This window comes from Pinus tabuliformis, chromosome 8 (genome assembly GCF_031772625.1).
Source record: "Pinus tabuliformis cultivar Carrire ecotype Pingquan chromosome 8, CPIR1, whole genome shotgun sequence".
Lineage (NCBI taxonomy): Eukaryota > Viridiplantae > Streptophyta > Pinopsida > Pinales > Pinaceae > Pinus > Pinus tabuliformis.
In genome coordinates, this window is record NC_142294.1 from 494439564 (window position 1) to 494460212 (window position 20649).

The 20649-nt window shown below is 39.2% G+C and overlaps 1 pseudogene; it reads right to left on the bottom strand.

Annotated features, from left to right (window-relative positions):
* LOC149236246 (callose synthase 3 pseudogene) overlaps positions 1-19386 on the bottom strand; it is a 40855-nt pseudogene extending 21469 nt beyond the window's left edge.
* Positions 19387-20649: the final 1263 nt, after the last annotated feature.

Consider the following 20649-nt stretch of genomic DNA (forward strand, 5'->3'; position numbering starts at 1 on the left):
AAATAACCATGCTCGTGACCTATTTCATTTTTTAACAAGGTTGACATAGTAAAAGAACTATACTCATGGGGACCTCTTTCATTTTTTAACGAGGTTGACATAGTAAAAGAACTATCCTCGTATCCTTTGTTTCATTTTTAAAGGAGCTTGACACAAGACAAGCAACTCTGCTCCATTACTTGATCATAAACCAAAAGAGGCCATGGCTTCCAAGAGGTTCTCATCAGATGGGAGAACAACATTCTGGAAGGGATATATGTCCAGGGATCCAAATGAAAAATCAGGCTCCAATGCCCCCAGTACATGATGTACTACATCACCTACTAGATCATCAGTAGATGTGGGCATGGAACAGGTAGCCACGTAATTAACCTGTGGCGGGGGTGATACCTCTTGCATATAAGAACCATTTAGGGATGATGGTTGAGTGGGAGTTTATTCAGGACCAATGAATGTAAGTTGATCAATGATCACAATGCTTCCTTCATGCGGGAAACACATCACTCGAAAGAGGGAAGAGATAAGAGCTCCCATGACATAAACATAGTCACAGCCAAGGAGTAGATTAAAATCCAACGAGCCTTGGACAACCATCACGTTTATATAGACAGTCTTTCCTCCCAAAGTAATAGGAAACTTAGGAGGGATCACCAATAGTTGACTAGTTCCTCTATTAAAAGCTAATAGATTTTGGGTGATGGAGACAAGCTGAGGAGAACCTAAAGCTTGCCAATCAGTTGAGCACAAAATGCTAACAAATGCACCCTCGTCTATGATTGTGCTAGGTATGGCCATATGGTAAGCATGTATTGTAATCTAGAAAGGCACATAAGATAGAAGAGGATATCCTGCCAGTCGACTCCAATCAAAATAAGTGACTAAACTACTCAAAGGATGTGTCATAAGAATGTGAGAGTTGCACTCTTGCGCTATGGGAACATGAGAATTTCTTTCATGCACCTTGGGAACGAGAGGATTTCCCTCCAGTTCATTCAAAACTAGAGAAACCAGAAGAACCTGAGCAGTACGAGGTTCACTCTCTACTGAAAAGGTATGGTTAATTGAAGGTGGAGTTAAGTCTACCATTTTCTCAACCAATGGTTGATTACGAATGGACTCACGAGACTCACTTTCAGAGAGAGTGAGGTTGACCAAATATGACTGTTGACCAATCATTGGGTCAACTAGTGAAGGATTAGGGGAAAGCTTCCGATAACGAACTAGAAGACAAGGTTGGGAAGTCATAAGGTTTTCCAACTCTTTGGAAGCTTCATCCATAAGAGGACAAATGTGAATGGGATGATTACCTTCACACAACTTACAGGAAAATTTGACTTTTCCCTTTTTCCCATGGGCTTTAGTATCACTAGTTGAAGGTTTATCACCAGCATTATCTCCAGAGGTTGATGAAAAAGTTTGATGTGAACCTATGGACCACACTTCTAAGACCTTGGGAATACTATACAATTCTGAAGAAGGTGGTCACCCTTACATAACATGCAAGGGAATTTTACTTTCTGGAGCTAGTTGCAAGATTTTTCTTCATTAGTTGCATCGGTAACAATAGTCCTTTGGTTTCCCCCTTGTTTATTTTTCTTCTTCTTCTTCGTCCTCTTCTTCTTCTTCTTAGCTTCCTAGCTACTAGAATCCAGTCTTCCACCAGGCGACGAGGAAGAATGAGGTGAAGAAATAGGCGAAGAAGGTGATGGGTCAACTTTAGGATCAACATGAGGTTGATGTTGTTCAAGTGGAGGTGAACTCGGTTGAAAAGAAATTTGGACACTTGGAATCACCGAGGTCGAAAATAACCAAACTAGCAAACCAATGGTCAATCCAGGAAGGGACAACGTTGCCATATACGAAGCACCTAAATTTCCAAAAGAAGGAAAAGGACTAGGATTCCCGTCAAGGGGGTTTCCTTAGTTGGTAGACCTGGGAAATTTTTCCATTGGTATCAACCTAAGATCTACTAAGGAGTATTTCCACAGGAAGGATGTTTTTCCACGGTCAATTAATTGATTTTAGAAATTTAACAAAAATAAATTAAAAATGTGTAATCTAGGCAAAAGGGTTTACCAAGTATCCAAGAACCATTATATACACCTTAGTTGAAACCAAGGACTTAACGTACAACAGCCAATCTCCTCGAATGTTGTGTTTGGTGTATCACGTTTACAAGGAAGCTAACTCAGTTACCTATGGCTAAAGGATAGAAACACAGTGGGGTCTCCCAATATATACTCGGCGGTACGGGGAGCACAAGTCTATGTTAGCATTGTCTAATGCATAACCGTTTCGTGAGAGCGTTCCGATATACTTGCCATACTGAAGCACCTCCAATATACCTGAAAGTATTGGAGAACCTTCGAAATACTTTCGTACTGGAACGAGATTTCACCCTCGGGATACAATGCAGGCAGTTAATGACAATTGCTAGGTTTATAGACGCCGGAACACGTCTCTAGCCTAGACCTCTAAATGTTTGTGTTAAGTTCCAAATGCTCGTTAGGTTAATCGAGTTAAATTTTAAGTTTATCTGCAATTAAGTTTTGGTTTTAAGGATCAAAATGATGTCACCTGAATCCCTAAGATGCAGCTATATGAGAAAAGGAAACTTTCCACCTCAATGAAAGCTAGACTAACCAAGGGAAGAAACTCAATAAATAATGCATCAAACAAGATTCCTTCCACTAACTTTCACTTTCGTCTTACAAATGCAATGCCAAAAGTAAAAAATGATTTCCAATTTTCACTATCCTAACTACAAGTTTTTCGAAAGAAAAATGATTTTACTTTACAAAGATGCACTTATATGAATTATGCCTTTCTTTTCATTTTGAATGATTTGATGCACCTAATATAGTTTTTAGCTTTCAATCACTAAAAAATGTGATCTATTTTCAATGATGAATCTCAAAAAATAAATTTTCAATGCAACTAATCTAATGCATTTTCATGAAAAGTAAATTTCTAAAGACAAGCTAAAACAAATGCATAATGACGTTTTCAATGATTTCAACAGAAAAAAAACACTCAATCATTTGGAAAAATCATCATCTCATTGACACCAACAAGCAGCAAGTGATGACCAATTGACTAGAAACCCTAGAACACAACATATTTCACTTTGAAGACAATGAGACAAATTTTGCAAATTAATCAAGACAACCAATCAAAGAACTGAAAAATCCAAGCATACTGGATGGGAAAAACCTTAGGGGCCAAGACACACTGGATTCAAAGGGTTGTGACTAAGGGAGAAGAAGGGAAAGGGAGAAGAATGAGGGTTGAGCAAGGGAGGAGGAGGGATAACGGAGGGATAAAGGGGTCGAGGAAGGAGAGATGGAGGAGAAAGGAGAGGGAAAATGGAAAGGGAAGGGCCTCTAGGGCCTGCGGCAAGGCCTAGAGGGAAAGCTGAGAGCCCTAGGGCTTGCGGCCAGCCCGAAAAGGGAATAAAGGATGATGCAGAGGCCTAAATGGATGACATAGGACAAGAGAAGGAAGACGCTGGCCCTAGGAGGACTGGATCCGAGCCTAGGAGGCCTAAAAATAAAACCCTTGCTTCAGAAAAACTTTTCTCTTCCATATCTGAATCTTGTTGCAAATATTGCACTAGTTGGCCCTACAAAAAAATTTAGAGACTAGATCTTACCCTCAAGGGTCTATATCTAGTTGTATTCAAGCTTCTTCTCTTGATTTCACCTGCAAAATAATGGAGATAAAATACCCAAAACCCCAATTACCAAAAATAATTTACAAAATAATTTTAGAAATATACAAGGGTTTTGAAAAATATATTTTTGAGAAATATATTTTTTATGGATATTTTCTTTGATAAATGGCTAAAATATACTTTAGAAACCCAATGCACACTATAGCCTTAGCGAAGATTAAATCCACCACATAAATATTCAGGATCCAAGCAAAGTTGGTTCCTGCCCACAGTTTGTGAACTTGGAGACCAAGGACTGAAGTACCTGCAAACACTATGTATTTATCTCAAGAAAATTCGTTACTCATATGGCAAATCAAATCATCTAAGATTAACCCAAAACTATCAATATAATGACCTTATCTCCATCTAATGAAAAAAACAGATCTTATCATTTACCAGCACAACATAGTAAAGCTCGTAATCAATACATACCACAAATAAATGAACATGGAACACCTTGAATTGCACCCCAAAGTCTTTATTATAATAGAAATAAAAGTTCCAAGCGAGACAATAGTGTTACATCAATGGTTCAACAACAATTTATTAAGCCATAAATCAGATGGCTGGAGACTCAAATGACTCTAATTTATATATAAATCCTCCAAGTGGAAAAATAAAGGCTAGTTTACTTGATCCTTATCAAAATAATCTCAGTTGTCGAAAAATACTTGATCATCTTTTAATCTTAGACATTGAATTTTTATTTTTGAGGAATTTTCGAATTTATTATTTAATTCCATTTTTATTAGCTCAAAATTAATTAATTTTAGTTAATTTCCTCAAAAATTTAACGTTGACTTAACCACCAAGGTCCAAGGGTCCAATTTTTCTTGAAATATCTAATATTCCCTTAGTGTAAGACCTCCAAAACTCAATTTTTTTAAGACCCACGAATTTTTCCACCTAGAGAATTTAATTTTCCTAAGACATTTTAATTTTGACTAATTAATTAAATTTCCAGCTTGGGATTTTAACTTATTTTTTCCATCAAATTTAATTAATTGACACTTGAGGGGATTAATTATTTTTTCCAACCTCTAATATTTTAACCATGGTGTCTAAGTATGAGGGACCATGCATTAAAATGTTTTTTACTTAATATTATTTACAATTCAACCCTCAAAGGGGGAATACCCATTCAACTTGGACCCTCAAATTACATACCCAATTCTGCGACACAATATGATCTAGTAGACCAAGTGATTTGTAATAAAATAATTTAGCCAACTAGCTTGAATTATTCCTAAATATCCTTTACATAAGACTCGACTACAACACTAGGACTCACATAAGACTTTGATGAAGAATTCCACCCTAGCTTTGGGGTGAGGTTGGAGGGAAAAACTCTGTCGACCATTTGTGTTTAGAAACACAAATGAGTCAGTGAGACGAAAAACCTCCTAGGATGAAATTATCGCCAAAATAATAGGCTTACTTAGGTTGTTACATACATTCATGGTCTTACTAGCATCATTTAGATTACATAACTAGCAAAATGGGTTTATAATGTCACATAAATTGTTGATAGATGATTCGATCTTGTTGAAATAAATGGTACTTTCACTTACTTGGAACTTTGACAAAAACTGAGCAACATACCCATTGGACAATTGTGGAGCCAAATGGGAAATATATGAAAATGGGTTGTAATGAGTCGAGCAGAGTGATATATGTGATGTTGAGAGGCAGGACCACACAACCAAAATCAGGGTTTCCCTTGTAGTTCCCCTACTAAAACTAGTAGCCAATAGAGGAAATCCCACGGGACTAGGATGCAAGGTTAACCACCAAGTTGGATGAGGGGACAAGAGTACAAACCAATCCCATTTTTCCATCGAATCCCCCCACTAGTCCATGCCCAGAAGTGTCCATGATAAGTAAGCAAAAATACCCAATTACATAATGAAAGACCCACATTCAAACATACGATCATGACTGATGGGCAAGGATGCATTATGGTTGGCTCGGGTGGCGGAGATGATGGAATATCAAGCTATCTGGCAGTTGCAAGGGGTTGTTGGCTGCCGATTGAAGATAATGTAGGAGAAAAAATTTTCTCATGGGTGTCACCCACATGTGGTGGGTAACAGGGCCAAGTACCCTAAGTTGAATAGAAGTTGTTGTTCAAGGGTGATTATGTTTGTGACAAGGTGGGACTGTTGGTGTGAGGGTTCATGCGTTGATGTGGAAGGTTGCTGAGTAGAAGATTTGAACTTTGTTCAACCAAGAAGTGTTTGGACAGTTGTATGAGGGCTAATGTATAGTGAATTGTAAGGTCGATACATTGTGAGTAGAAGACCTACTTGGAAGATGATATATGCAAGTATTTGGAGCATCAAAGACTCATTGAGCATCTAGTGCACAAAGATTTTGATGGTGCAACTTTTCTGTGAATAAATGTGGCAAAGGACTTGCCAAGTGTCAAGACAAAGTGGACTGAAAGGGTTGATTTGCAAGGGCATCTTCAGCAAGTTATTATTTTGTTCTTCTTCTTAGGGAGATTGATAGTCAAAAGAAATTGTCTTCAAGCCCTAGTTTTCTTGTACAGGGTTGTGTAAGGGTCATAATTCCTGGTACGAGAGGCCTATGTTTTATTAAAGGAGTAACAAAAACAAGTTTTGGGTTTGAAAAATTCTTGTATACTTAATTGATTCATTGTTGTTACATTTTCGTTTTGAAAAGAGCTTGAAGTTGTGTGTATTTCAATGTGTTTATGATCATAATTATACATAGACCTGATCTAAGTACTAGGAAAAATATATAGAGATTGACATCACCAGAATGAATACTTACTTAGGAATACAATTCACAAAGCCTCATTTTGGTGTGCAGCAAGCCCTCTAGCCTTATAGCTCGATAGAGGGGGTATGGTTCATTGGCCCTCATTAAGAGATAATGCTTCCAGTGTTAGTTTCAAGTCACTCATCCAAAATCTACTTCGTGGACGCGATAATGAGACCCACAGTTCTCTATGGCCCTGAGATCTAGGCATCGAGCTTGTTATAGATAGACTAAGCCAAACTAGACAAAGTTCAAACCCTGCTCCTCAAGCGTGTCATCTGTTGCAAGCAAACGATTCCACAACCAGTTGTTCAAACGAAGTTCAATGTCCATTGATTTCGCCTTAAGGGCATTTTCTGCTTGGTCTCTTTCATGTGAAAATTCCAAAACCCAGAATCCTATTGCAACAATTGGAAATTATTCTCCTAATTTTTAATAGAATTTAACCATTTATTTACTATTTCCTACAGCAAATACTGAATAACTCACACTACAACCTACACAAATAAAACTACGGAAGAATAAACATTGGAAGAAATGCTAGCACACACACACACAAAATGACAGTTATTCTTGGACCAATGTCCCCAGGAAAACCCAACTTGGGAAAATCAGTGCAGTAGTGATATCTGAGTACATCTATGGAAGCCCAACTGGCAATCCATACAACAAAAAATATGAGCAAAATACTGAAGGGAATTACCCTTCTTCCACAAGCAATCTCTAGCTTGACTTTCCCTACCAAAACTCAGCCTCCTAGAGCTTTGTGTCAACCTTTGCACTACTCTGTGTAGCTAGCTGGACTGCTTGCTTCGAACTAGGCTCTGATGAAGTCGTTCTGCCTTTGGATGCTGAGGAAATCACCTCTCCAACACTCTGGGAATTCTTCCCGACTTCTAGAGCTGAGAATGATTTTCCTTCCTCCAAATCAAACTGCCTTGCTGAAGCAATTATGATGTCCCTCAGCGCTACCTCTATGGGATAATTATGCTCTCTTGTTGTTGCCTCTCCAGATCTGGAAAATCTTTCCTCCAGATCATTGTCTCTGCCCCTCACTCACTACTTCGATCTCATTGGCTCTATCTTCGGCAGTTAACTGTTGCTACTCTAGAAATCGATCTGCTCATGAAATCAAACTTGTCAAGTGTTTTCTCCAAGTTCCCATCAAATTCTTCTTATAATCCTTTGTTGGGACTCCAATGGCCAAGATTAAATCTTAATCGATGGATAGGATTAACTTGAAGTGGATTCGTGTGAGTTTCTAGAACATGCTACAAAAACTGACACTCCCTCTTAGCCAAGAATGTGTTCTAGTGCTCTATTGCACACCATAGCACCCTGTTTCTGCATCATCTCATGTCACACTGCTGATGTCTCACTGTTGCTGCCCACCAACCACTGTGCAACTATGATATACCATGCATCTGTGCTATTGTTGAACCTATTGAACTGTTGCCAACATTGCATCTGTGCTGCAACTCCCTCTCATTTGTTGTTGTTACAACTGCAACAACTGCAACTGAGAAGCATCCTAAATTCTGAATCAACTATGATCCGTATAATGCATCTATCTCCCGAGTCCTAACTGCTACTAGCTACTGCCTTGGCTACTGAAGACTTTGTGTTGCTTCTGACTCCACACTGTGCCAGCTACACTGCTACCAACACTACACTGCACTTCTCAATATCTAACTGCTACTAGTCTACAACTGTCACTCGGCCTCTGACTTCATCTATTGCCATTGATCCATCCTACTACTAAATATTGTGGGCCCTTTAGCAAGGTAATTATCCATGAGGTGGACTCCTCAAGGATCCTACTCATCTGTAGCACTCTAGGGCTACAACACCAAATCTCTCCACCCCACTCCTGGAGGTATGTCTGCAAACATGGATAATTCTTCCTCCAGCTTGGAGGACAACCTATCAATTTCAACATTAGTTGTCATCTAGTCCTGCTTCTCCACTTTGTACTTCTTCCTAAGAGGACACTAGGTAATGTAGTGGCCATACTCGCCATTGGGACCCTTTGATGCGAGGGCCACATTCTCCTCCTCCCCTTGCTTCGCAAGGTATCTATGCCCAATTATACTTTGGACAAATACTTGCCACTCCTCAGAGACACTATTTAGTGCCAATCACACTAGCTCTGTGGGTTGAGGCGTTACCCCAATAGCTGAAAATTGGTCATGGACCTCCTGAATCCTAGTGAGGAAGTAGTTTATGCCTTCCCCCTTATGCATCTAGATGAGCCTCAGCTTCTCCTATAAGTACATCTTTTGTTGCTCAAAAGTTCCCTGGTACAATGTGGAAAGTGTATCCCACATCTCTTTGGTCATTCCCTTGGTCGATATGTGTGATGCAACATGATCTCGGACACCATCTAGGATCAATCTCTTTGCCCTCACCATCTCCTTTTTGTACTATGTCAATTGATCTACATCCTGGGGCACTGCTACCACTACATCAATATATGGCTTCAAGCCATATTCATCCAAAGGAAAGACATCCTTTCCTTCCAGATGACATAGTTGGAAGCTCCATCCAACTTGCCCTGATTACGAAGTCCAGCAGTGGCCATCTCAACAAATGTTGAAAATATCCTCCTCCCTTCTGCTCAGTTGTTGCTATGCTATGCGCACTCCCTTCTAGAGTGACAAACTCTACTCACAACGACTGCGGGTTTGCAATGGAAATTGAACTTCTTGAGACTAGAAGTTCCCTGAGGAAAATTTTCCCTCAGTGTGTGCTCTTCTTCCACCCGATGCTAGCTCTTCTCTAGCAAACTTCTACAAAACTACTACGTACTTCTACAAAACTACTATGTCCAGCTAGAGATCTGCTCTGCAAAAATACTGGGTTGCTCCCTCTGCCTCTAGAATCCATTGATCTGGAGAGATTGAATTTTTCTATCCCTCACTCAGAAAATAGAATCTCCTCAAGAAACTTGGCCTCTTGGTAAAGTGAGTGTGATGCCTCTGGGGTTTCGATCCACTGCCCACAGTGAACAACGAAACTCCTTCAACGTTCACTACTGAGCTCTCTGGTTGATCAACTGTGCTCTAGTACCATGTGAAAATTCTGAAACCTGGAATCTTATTGCAGCAACTAGAAATTATTCTCCTAATTGTTAGTTAAATTTAACAAATTATTTATTGTGTCCTACAAAAAATACAGAATAACTCAAACTGCAACATACACAAATAAAACTGTGGAAGAATAAACGTTGGAAGAAATTCTAGCGCACACACATAAAATGGAACAGTTATTTTTGAAACAGTGTCCCGAAAAACCCAACTTAGGATAATTGGTGCAGCAATGAGGGTTTTATTTATTATGAAGCAGTGAAATTTGAGTACCTCTATGAAAGCCCAATTGGAAATCAAAATAGCAAGAAAACTTGAGAAAAATACTTAAGGAAATTATCCTTCTCCCACAAGCAATCTCTGGCTCGGCTTTCCATATCAAAACTTGGCCACCTGGAGCTTTGCATTAGCCTCTACGCTACTCTACATAGCTGGATGGACGGCTTGGTTCAGGTTGGGCTCTGAATTATTCATTCTACCTTTGGATGCTGAGAAAATTGCCTCTCTGACCCTCTGGGAATTCTTCCTGGATTCTGGTGCTGAGAATGATTTTCCTTCCTCCAAATCGAACTGTGTTTTCCCTCAACATTGCCTCTCTGGGATAATTTGACTCTCTAGATGTTGCCTCTCCAAATCTGGAAAAGCTTTCCTTCGAATCACTATCTCTGCCCCTCACTCACTGCTTCAATCTCATTGGCTCTCTCTTTGGCAACTAACCGCTGCTACTTTGGAAAACAATCTTCTCATGAAATCAGACTTCTCAAGTGTTTTCTCCAAGTGCCCATTGACTTCTTCTTATAACCCTTTGTTGAGACTCCAACGGCTAAGATTAACTTGAAGTCAATCCGTGTGAGTTTCTAGAACATTCACAGAAAGGAAATATTTAAAAATTGGCTAATAATCTAATTCAATCACTTCTAGGTGGCATTTCCATAAACGATTTTTGGGTTTTGGAGATCTCGTTTTTTCTAGCCTCTCCACAAAATTGCAAGGATAGAACACATCTGGTGCCACAAAAACTAACATTTCCTTCTTAGAGGGGCACCTCTCTCTCCTAGTAGTAGAGTCTCTTACCTTCATAGTTTTAGGTCTTATAGAGACTCTGTCGGTAGGGGAGAGAGGTAAGCATACATTTCACTTTGCTCCTTGGAGGCTTTCACTTTGAACCTCCATTCATGTCATGCATGAGGCTAGTTTTTAGAGGTATATTGGCTTCTCCAATCGATGATTGTCTCCTGAAACTGCCTTCCCCCATTCAGATTCTTCGTTGATGCATTGAGCCATATCTTGCAAATTAAATAGGTATTGAATCAAGCTATCAGAGAGGATATCAATAAATTTTACATTCATGTCACTTCGACCTCACCTTTGACAAGCCTAAGCTCAAAGATGGCCTTCTACCTAGAGCACTTTTTGGAGTTGTAGGATGGCATCAACATCCAATCCCCTTATACAAGCAGGCATTGGATGCACTCACTCAAGATCCCTTTAGGACATCTCCAAATTTAGTTCTTATCAACTTTGGATGGAGAAGAACTGCCATATACCATGATTTGATAAGATCTGGCATATGTGCCACCTACAAGAGTCGAAAACAAAGATGCACCTCATATTTAGGTGCCCCCTATATGATCAAAGGGCATTATCATTCAATCTATATGAACTAGAGGGGCTCCCTCTCTACTTTCTTCCATTAACAGGACCAGAGATGCCTAGCCCTCTTCATCAAGGAGATCTCCAACCACAAATTTCATCTCTTGTGCCATGTCCCACCTTGGGATGACCAAGGCAATCACCTCATATGTTCACGTTTATCCCTCATATTAGAGCAGCAAGGAAAGTTCCAAAGTGCACCAAACAGTTGAATGGTGAGAGCTCAAGTCTCTCCTCAGCCTCCCCCTCTAGGAGACTAGCCAATATCATCGAGAATGGTCAAATGTATCAAGCCATACATCAATCCACACATCCTCAAAGCATTAGAGAGATCAACTCCAAAAAAAATCCAAAGAAGGGCACCTCTCGCCTATCAAATTAGCTCCCAGTTAAAGAGGAGAAATCAAAGATCTATTTTGAGTTTCTTTCATTCAACCCCAAATGCTAGGGGTATCTCCCACTCCTAAATCCCCCCCACCCCCCAACACCCCCCCCCCCCCCCCCAAGGACCATACACCTGGACCCCTACATAGTTACATAAGAGATTATTGAAATTGCAAATTTGGAATTTCCACCCGCCCTCTGTCTAATGGCTTTAAGTACCTGGGGTGCTCTTTTAAAACCCTCAAAATAAAAATTTCTTGATGAGAACTAGATCGTTTGCAAATTCAAGAAGATGCTCACTCGATGGGACCATAAATGGTTGTCACTGGGGGGCAGGGTCATCATGACCAAGGCGGTGTTGCAAGGCCTTACTGTTTTCTGGATGCATCTCTTTTACATTCCTCAGACCATTATTCATAAATTAAACTCCATTGTTTCTAACTTCATTTGGTCTGGTGTGTACCCATAGAGAAAACTTAACCTTGTGGCTCTTAGCACAATCTCCTTGTCAGTCAAGTTAGGTGGTTGGGGCATCATGGACCACCAAAGATTCAATATCTCCTGCTTGACCACAAATTTGTAGCGAGCCTTCAGGGAAGGGGGCCTTTGGCAAACCATTCTATTCACTAAATACATCCACTTTCAAGGCTTGGAGGGATGGGTGCGGTTGGGGGTGCCATTGAATCCCAATGCATTGTATATTTGGGGCAGTTTCAAACATGTTGTTCCATGGCTATGCAGCAATCTCCGGTGGTTGGTGGGTGATGGACAACAAATACTTGTTGGCAGGGATGCCATTAAAGGTATGTCAGGCTGCCACATATTATTTATCCCCTTGATTCACACTCTCATCTAGTTGGGGTTCCATAATTTGGCCAGCCTCAGATCGGACATTCCTTTCCCTCTCTATGCTCTGGTTTGGCCTCATGCTCAACAAATAGGCATTCTGGATGCCTTGGCCGTTGAATGGGAATCTTTCCGCAATCATCTCACTCAAGTTGGCATCTCATTCACCATGCGACCTGATCAGCTCGTTTGGGGTGGTCAGATACTGAATGGGCAGATTGTTGCCAAGGATGTGCATGAATATATTTCCTCCAGCATCACCCCTCTTCCTCTTGTGGGCTGCACCTCCAAATTTTGGCTATGGGAAATCCCTTTAAAAATCAAATGCTTCTCTTGGATGGTCTTATACAACCACATCCTCACCTAGGATCAACTGCTAAAAAAATGGTTTGTGGGACCTGGTAGATGTTCTCTTTGCCAGTTGGAATCTAAGGATTGTCTTCATCTATTCCTACACTATCCCTTTGTTGCTAATCTCTAGATTATGGTCCCACTCCTCCTCGGAATCAACATCCATTCTGACTGCTCCTCCTTTCTTGCCTGCTTTGAGTCCTGGTCTCTGCAAGCCACTGCTTATAGAGTTGTCCCCTTCATGTCTTGTGGGGCATCTGGCTATCTCGAAATAAGCTGATCTTTGAAGACATTCCCTCCGACTCTTTGTCCACCTCCCTCCGGATCATGACTCTCTTCATGGAGGTCGGCCCCTGGTACCCCAAAGCCCCATCCAAATCCATCTCATTCGTTGACTTGGATGGCAGATTCCTGATTTTCTTTTTTGATGGTGCTTCCTCGGATGGCGACTGTGGTTGTGGTGTCTTACTCAAATTGGATCCCTCTGCCCACTACAAATTCTATTGGTCCACTGGTGCTGGGGATAATTGTCGGGTTGAGTTATTGGCTTTATGGGGTGCCCTCCAATGCTGCAAATGGTTGGACTTAGACAATCTCAAGGTTGTTGGAGATTCCCTCTTAGTGATCAGATGGATTCAAGGCTGACATTCTCTAGATGTTCCCTCACTTTGCAACTGGGCACAAATGATCTTGGAGCTGAGGTCTGCTTTCATGGAGGTCTCTTTCCAACATATCTACCGGGAGAAAAACTCTGAAGCAGACCTTCTTTCCAAACGTGGGGTGCCCATGCTTCCTGGGTATATGTTCTTCGATGTCTTCCAAAGTGGAGCGATCTGCGGATAGGGGATGTTTGAGCTATAAGCTCTGCCCTCTGCTAATTTATTTTTGCCATTTTGAATCTTTGCCTGAGCTAAGGCCACTCCTCTATTTTCTCTGTCTCTATTCTTATGTCGCTGGTCTCTTAGCAATGTAACCTATTGGGAGGTAGGGTATTTTTGTTGGCACTAAGATCTATGTTGTTTTTTATCCTTTGGACATTAGCAAGTTGTACTAACACCACTGGTAAAATACCGGTCGAATATGTAAAACAATCCTATCAATATCAAATTGTTCTTCTTTTTTCTACTAAAAAAAAGAGGACTCTGACAACAATATGATGCCCAAATCACCCCTCACCCTCAACAATCAAACCCAAGAGAGCTTGACATCATTAGCTTCATTATCAAATCTCTCTCTCTCTCTCTCTCGAGAGAGAAGCTCTTGAGTTTTCCAATTTTCTAGTCATGGAAAAACTCACTTAGTATTTTGTATCATAGTACCCTTTGTCATGGTTATATACATGTGTTTCAAGGTTGTACTACTACAAGTTTATATCATTATGTTATTTTCAGCATTCTCTAGGTGTTGTGCTTGAACTACCAATTATATTCATATTGGTTGTATTCTTCAATCCTATTATACAACTTTTGCATACCTAATCTCCATTCTTATTCAACTACAAACAAATTGATTATTACTTCTTATTATATTCTTTGTTCTTATTAGAAGCATGGTGTCCCCTAGTTTGGGGATTGTTTTGGACAACAAATACAGATTAATTTCTGAATTGACAAGACAATATCATAATAGAAATGCATCTCTATTAATTGCATAGAAAAGTGCACTAATGATTGAATGAACGGTGATATGACACTATACAAATCATGTAGCAATTGTGTGGATGGAAGACAACATAGTGGTATTTAGTTGCCTTTAAGTTACTACTCTAGGGAAAAGACTTTTCTTCAGAAAGAAAATATCTTGTTTCTTCTTGGGAAGCCACATGTTTATTTACAATGTGTTCATTTTCCACTTTATGTTTCTCTTTATTACAATGTCCTAACAAAGAGAAAATGAGCATTATATGTATACTTTTCTTTAAAATTTCTACTCTAATAGGACATTGTCTCCAGTATGCTAGTTTTAGGATTCTCTAGCAATTTGGACTACATTAAGTTACTTACCCTTCACAAATATAATCCATTGTCATGATCACAACGCTAAGAAGTATCATAATGTACTTCATAGTTTCAATACAACCAAAACATTAACAACAAGGATTAAACCAATGTGTTCAATAAATGTTACTTCTACTCATTTAGAACAAACCTAAACTATTATCTATGAAAACACGTGTATTACATAGAGTGTTTAAAGATATCAATAAAGAAGATAATGTCAACTTGCCACATCCACTAGTTCCACAAAGCAAGATAGTCATTGATTCCTTATGCTCACGTATCCTGCAACAACCATAAAAAAATGAAGTTGCCTTCATTCCAAACTTGGCATACAAGATGATAAGAACACAAGTTAATAAAATATATATTCCATGACATGAACTCACTATATTTATAAGGCAAAAGCTTTTTAAGAGACTTCAATTTCAAGAAAATCTGAAGGAATAAAATTTAAGGATTACCCTAATAAGGGCTTAAAATGAGGAGGCATTTTATTTGGTAAGCACCCTTGCGATAAAAATATATATATATATAAATAAATAAATAAAATAAAATAAAAATATGCACAAAATAACCTCACCATAATGGTGTATCTAATTGGGAAAGTGAATATAATTTAGGATCTAACAAGTTGATATTAAGGTAATTAGGGCCTATCCACATGAAGGAAAAAGATAAGTATCAACAAAACACTGAGCATAAACTATAATTCAACTACATGAAGGTAGTGTACAATATTGTTATAACCTGATGAGATTTGATCTAGTGAACATGTGTGAAAATGCGTTATATCTGTGCTTGTCTATTTTGTATTTTAGTACACTTTCTACAATTTCCTTCACTCATTTTGGTGACTTAATCTATATTGATCACTTAGCCACTTTTTTATATTTTATTCAAGACTTGGTCAAATTTGATCACTCTCCCCACAATTTTGTACTTTATATATAATAATACAAACAAGTAAACTGTCGTACAATTTTGACAATCCTCTTCTCATATTTGTATATGGTTTTCCTTAAAATTCATGTGTGACTATGATTTTGCATTGTTGGAATTGTGCTCAAATATATTGGTAGCAGAGCCTTAAGATTATAGCTTCTCAAGAGCTTTTCCATTCTAGTATTTTTGGGAAATTTTCCCCTAACAAGAATATGGACGCAGCCATCCAGATAGTAAGGACTATATGAAAGGATCCATGGTATTGGCCCAACCATCTAATACAAAAGGTTCATCTATAATCTAAGATCCAAGGCATGGACACAGCCATCTAATATAGAAGGATCATCATAAATGTAAAGTCCCACGGTAGGGTCATAGCCATCCGTGTAGAAGAAACATGTGTACAATCATGAACAATACATAACTCCACGTAGACTGAGTTATATCAGACAAAACTCAGGGTCTTGCACTCCATCCCAACCCAATCAAAGTATGAATTCTAACATGCGAATGAACGTGTCGCAATAAAACATGCTAGAAAACCACTTGATTATTGGCCATTGATGTGGACCGTTAAAAGGCATGAGAGGAACGACCCATAATGAAAATGGCTCTCAAGGTATGATAGTCAATCCGTGAATGTGATAACGAAGCTGAAGTTGAACACTCATGGAATCACCAAATCGAAGGCCAATAGTGAAAACCTATCGTCGGATGCGAATAACTTGCCATTAAGGCATGCAAGCTGTAAGGTACTGAAAGGGAGTTTCTAAGTCATCTTCCTAGATAATGAGCTGAAGTCGACATGAAGTGACCCATCGAAGGAGAGTCATAAGGAGTCTCCCATTATCGACACAAAACAAGGAATAAAGTGAGTAGGATCCAAGATGGTAGCAAAGAGTCAGACAATGTATAGGTAATAGACTGCAGATAGGACTTCTCTTGAACATATTGGCGACACGAATCCAGAGTGTGGCAGCATTTGACTCAACAAAGGACCAAGGTTCATAATGACAAAGTAGAATAGTCAGATGAGAGGTAAAATGGATTAACCAAACTTGGAAGGACAAGTGACTAAGTGAGGATGTCCCAAACCCGACACGAGAAACAGATGAGTGTCATGTTTAAGAGGGACATGATGCCTATACAAGAGATGTTTCACTTTCAATTTTCCCCCCACTATTTCTAGTGAGTACCTCTTTATTTTTACACAATATTGAAGAGGATACAATATGCTTGTCGAACAATTTCACCCTTCGAATGAATCCATCCTAGTAATTTGACAAGTCCTAGGAAGGAGAAACTCGGGCTCGTCACGGTGACAATTCTTTCATCGTTTAAAATTTCACGAGTTTGACAGAAGAATAACTTTGTATCTTTTTCGTATTTAGAGAGTTTAAAAAAGAGACGAAAAAGAAAACTCCATCAGGTCCCTTTTCATAATTTGTCCCTCGAACACGAAAAGGTAGAAAACAATATTCAAGAGAACCTCTTGACCATGTCGATCAAGATGTACCTTTTTCATAAATAGTCAATCTCAGCCCGAAAAAGGGGTAAACATATACTAAGACGACGTCAATTCATTTAATTTAACAAGTTCGGAAAGACAAGTACTCAATAATATTTTCATATTTTTGGAGTCTGAAAATAGTTGAAAGGGGAACCCACCTAGAGGAATGAGTGGTATAAAAGAATAGCAACTAGTTCCTGTCATGATGGAACTGTTCAAAACATGTAATGGTCAAGAGGTTGGCTAATAAGACCACTCATCATAGATGTTCCTCGGGCAAGGGTAAAACAACCAATTGAGAGCTTATGATTGGCCAAAGAGACGGTGACGATGGAATGAAAAAACCAAGGCTCATCTAGAAAAAACACGTTGATAAAACGTTAATCATGAGAGTTAAAGTGGGGATGGTTTCATTTTCACACCAGCTTGAAACATAAGAAAAACTATGCTTCTATATACTTGAAGATGGTTTCATTATTCACAAGCTTGAAACATGAGAAAAACTATGCTTGGATTTGGTTTCATTTTTACACAAGCTTGAAAGAAAGATAAAATATGCTTGAAATAAGTTTGCATGCCCCCGGCATAATGACTCAATTCGAGGTACATGCCCCTCAATCTTCATTTCATTAACCTAAGTAGACTACTGGTTACTAACAAGTAGATGGAATGAAGTTTCACTTACGAGATCAAGTGAAAGACTCGACTGGGATTTTACGAGATCTAATCAAAGACTCGAATTGGAAGCAGATTTGTTTCATTTTTTAATGAGCTTAACACAGGAAAAGAACCATGCTCATGACACCTATTTCGTTTTGTAACAATGTTGACATAGTAAAAGAATTATCCTCATGGGGACTTATTTCATTTTTTAACGAGGTTGACATAGTAAAAGAACTATCCTTGTATCCTTTGTTTCATTTTTTAAGGAGCTTGACACAAGTAAAGGAACTCTGATCCATATCCTTTGTTTCATTTTTTAAGGAGCTTGACACAAGACAAGGAACTTTGCTCCACATCCCTTGTTTCATTTTTTAAGGAGCTTGGCACAAGACAAGGAACTCTGCTCCAGCCCTTGTTTCATTTTTTAAGGAGCTTGACATAAGACAAGGAACTTTTCTCCATGGTCATTGTTTCATTTTTTAACGAGCTTGACACAGGACAGGGAACTCTACTCCACGATCCTTGTTTCATTTTTTAAGGAGATTGACACAAGACAAGGAACTCTATTCCACATCCCTATTCACAGACCAAAAGATTCCATTGCTTCTAAGATGTTCTCATCAGATGGGAGAACAACACTTTGGAAGGGATACCTGTTCAGGGATCCAATTGAAAAATCGAGCTCCAATACCCCCAGTACATGGTGTACTAGATCATCAGTAGATGTGGGAATTGAATAGGTGGCCACGTAATTAACTTGTGGCGGGGGTGATACCACTTGCATATAAGAACCACTTAGGTATGATGGTTGATTGGGAGTTGATTCAAGACCAATGAATGTAAGTTGATCAATGATCACAATGTTTCCTTCATGCGGGAAACACATCAGAATTGCTCCCATGACATAAACATAGTCACAACCAAGGAGTAGATTAAAATCTAAAGGACCTTGGACAACCATCACGTCTATATAGAAACTTTTTCCCCCAAAATAATAGGCAACTTAGGAAAGATCCCTAATGGCTGACTGGTTCCTTTGTTAAAAGCTAACAAATTATGGGTGACGTGGACAAGTTGAGGAGAACCTAAATATTGCCAAGAAGTTGAGGACATAATGCTAACAGATGCACCCTCGTCTATGACTGTGCTAGGTATGACCATATGGTAAGCTTGTACTGTAATCTAGAAAGGCGCATAAGATGGAAGAGGATATCTTGCCAGTCGACTCCAATCAAAAGAAGTGACCAAACTACTTGGAAGGGGTGTCGTAGGAATAGGAGATCTACCCTCTTCCTTGATGGGAATAAGATAAATGCTCTCATTCACCTTCGGAACAGGAGGATTTACCTCCAGTTCATTCGAAACTAAAGAAACCAGAAGAACCTGAGCAGTATAAGGTTCACTCTCTACCAGGAAGGTATGGTTAATTGAAGGTGGAGTCAATTCTACCATTTTCGCGACCAATGGTTGGTCGAGAAGGGACTCATGAGACTCACTTTCAAAGAGAGAAGGGTTGACCAAAGATTAATTTTGATCAATCATTGGATCAACTAGTGAAGAATCAGGGGAAAGCTTTTGATACCCAATCAAAAGACGAGGTTGAAAATATGTAAGGTTTTCCAACTCTTTGGAAGCTTCATCAATAAGAGGACAAAGGTGAATGGGATGATTACCTTCACACAACTTATAGGAAAATCTGGCTTTTCCCTTTTTCCCATGAACTTTACTGTTACTAGTTGAAGGTTATCATTAGCATGATCACGAAAGGTTGATGACAAAGGTTGATGTGAACCTATGGACCACACTTCTAAAATCTTAGGAATACTAGGACAATTCTGAAGAAGGTGGTCACCCTTACATAAAATGTAAGGGAATTTTACTTTCTGGGGTTGGTTGGAAGATTTTCCTACATCAGTTGCATCTGTAGCAATGACTTCTTGGTTGCCCCCTTGCTTATTTTTCTTCTTCTTCTTCTCCTTAGCTTCCTGGTTACTAGAATCCATACTTTCACCAGGCGAAGAGGAAGAACGGGGTGAAGAAATAGGCGAAGAAGGTGAGGGGTTAACTTTAGGATCAACATGAGGGTGATGTTGTTCAGGTGGAGGAGAACTTGGTTGAAAAGTAGTTTGGACACTCAGAACCACTGAGGTCGAAAATAACCAAACTGATAGACCAATGGTCAATCCAGGAAGGGACAACATTACCATATAGGGAGCACCAACATTTCCAAAAGAAGGAAAAGGACTAGGATTCCCATCAAGGGGGATTCCTTGGTTGGTAAACTCAAGAAATGTTGCCATCAGTATCAATCTAACATCTACTAAGGAGTATTTCCACAGGAAGGATGTTGTTCTGTGGTCAATTAATTTAGAATTTGAAACAAAAACTTTGCCTTTTCATGTTTTAAGAGTCTAGAAAAGGATGAAAAAGGTGACTCTAGTAGCTTTCGTTGGTTTATCGAGCTTGAAATGACAAGTGCTCAATGATCTATTCAAATTTAAGGAGTCAGAAAAGATCGAAATGACTACTCAGGATACTCTAGGCAAAAAGGATTACCAAGTAACTGTGAACTGCAATATACACCTTAGCAAATAAATTTACCAAGGACTTGATGTATGTGTAGGAAATCTCCCCGAATGTTGTGTTTCGTGTATCATTCTCACAAGGCAGCATACTTGGCTTCCTGTGGATAAAGGTTTGCAACCTATGAGGGTC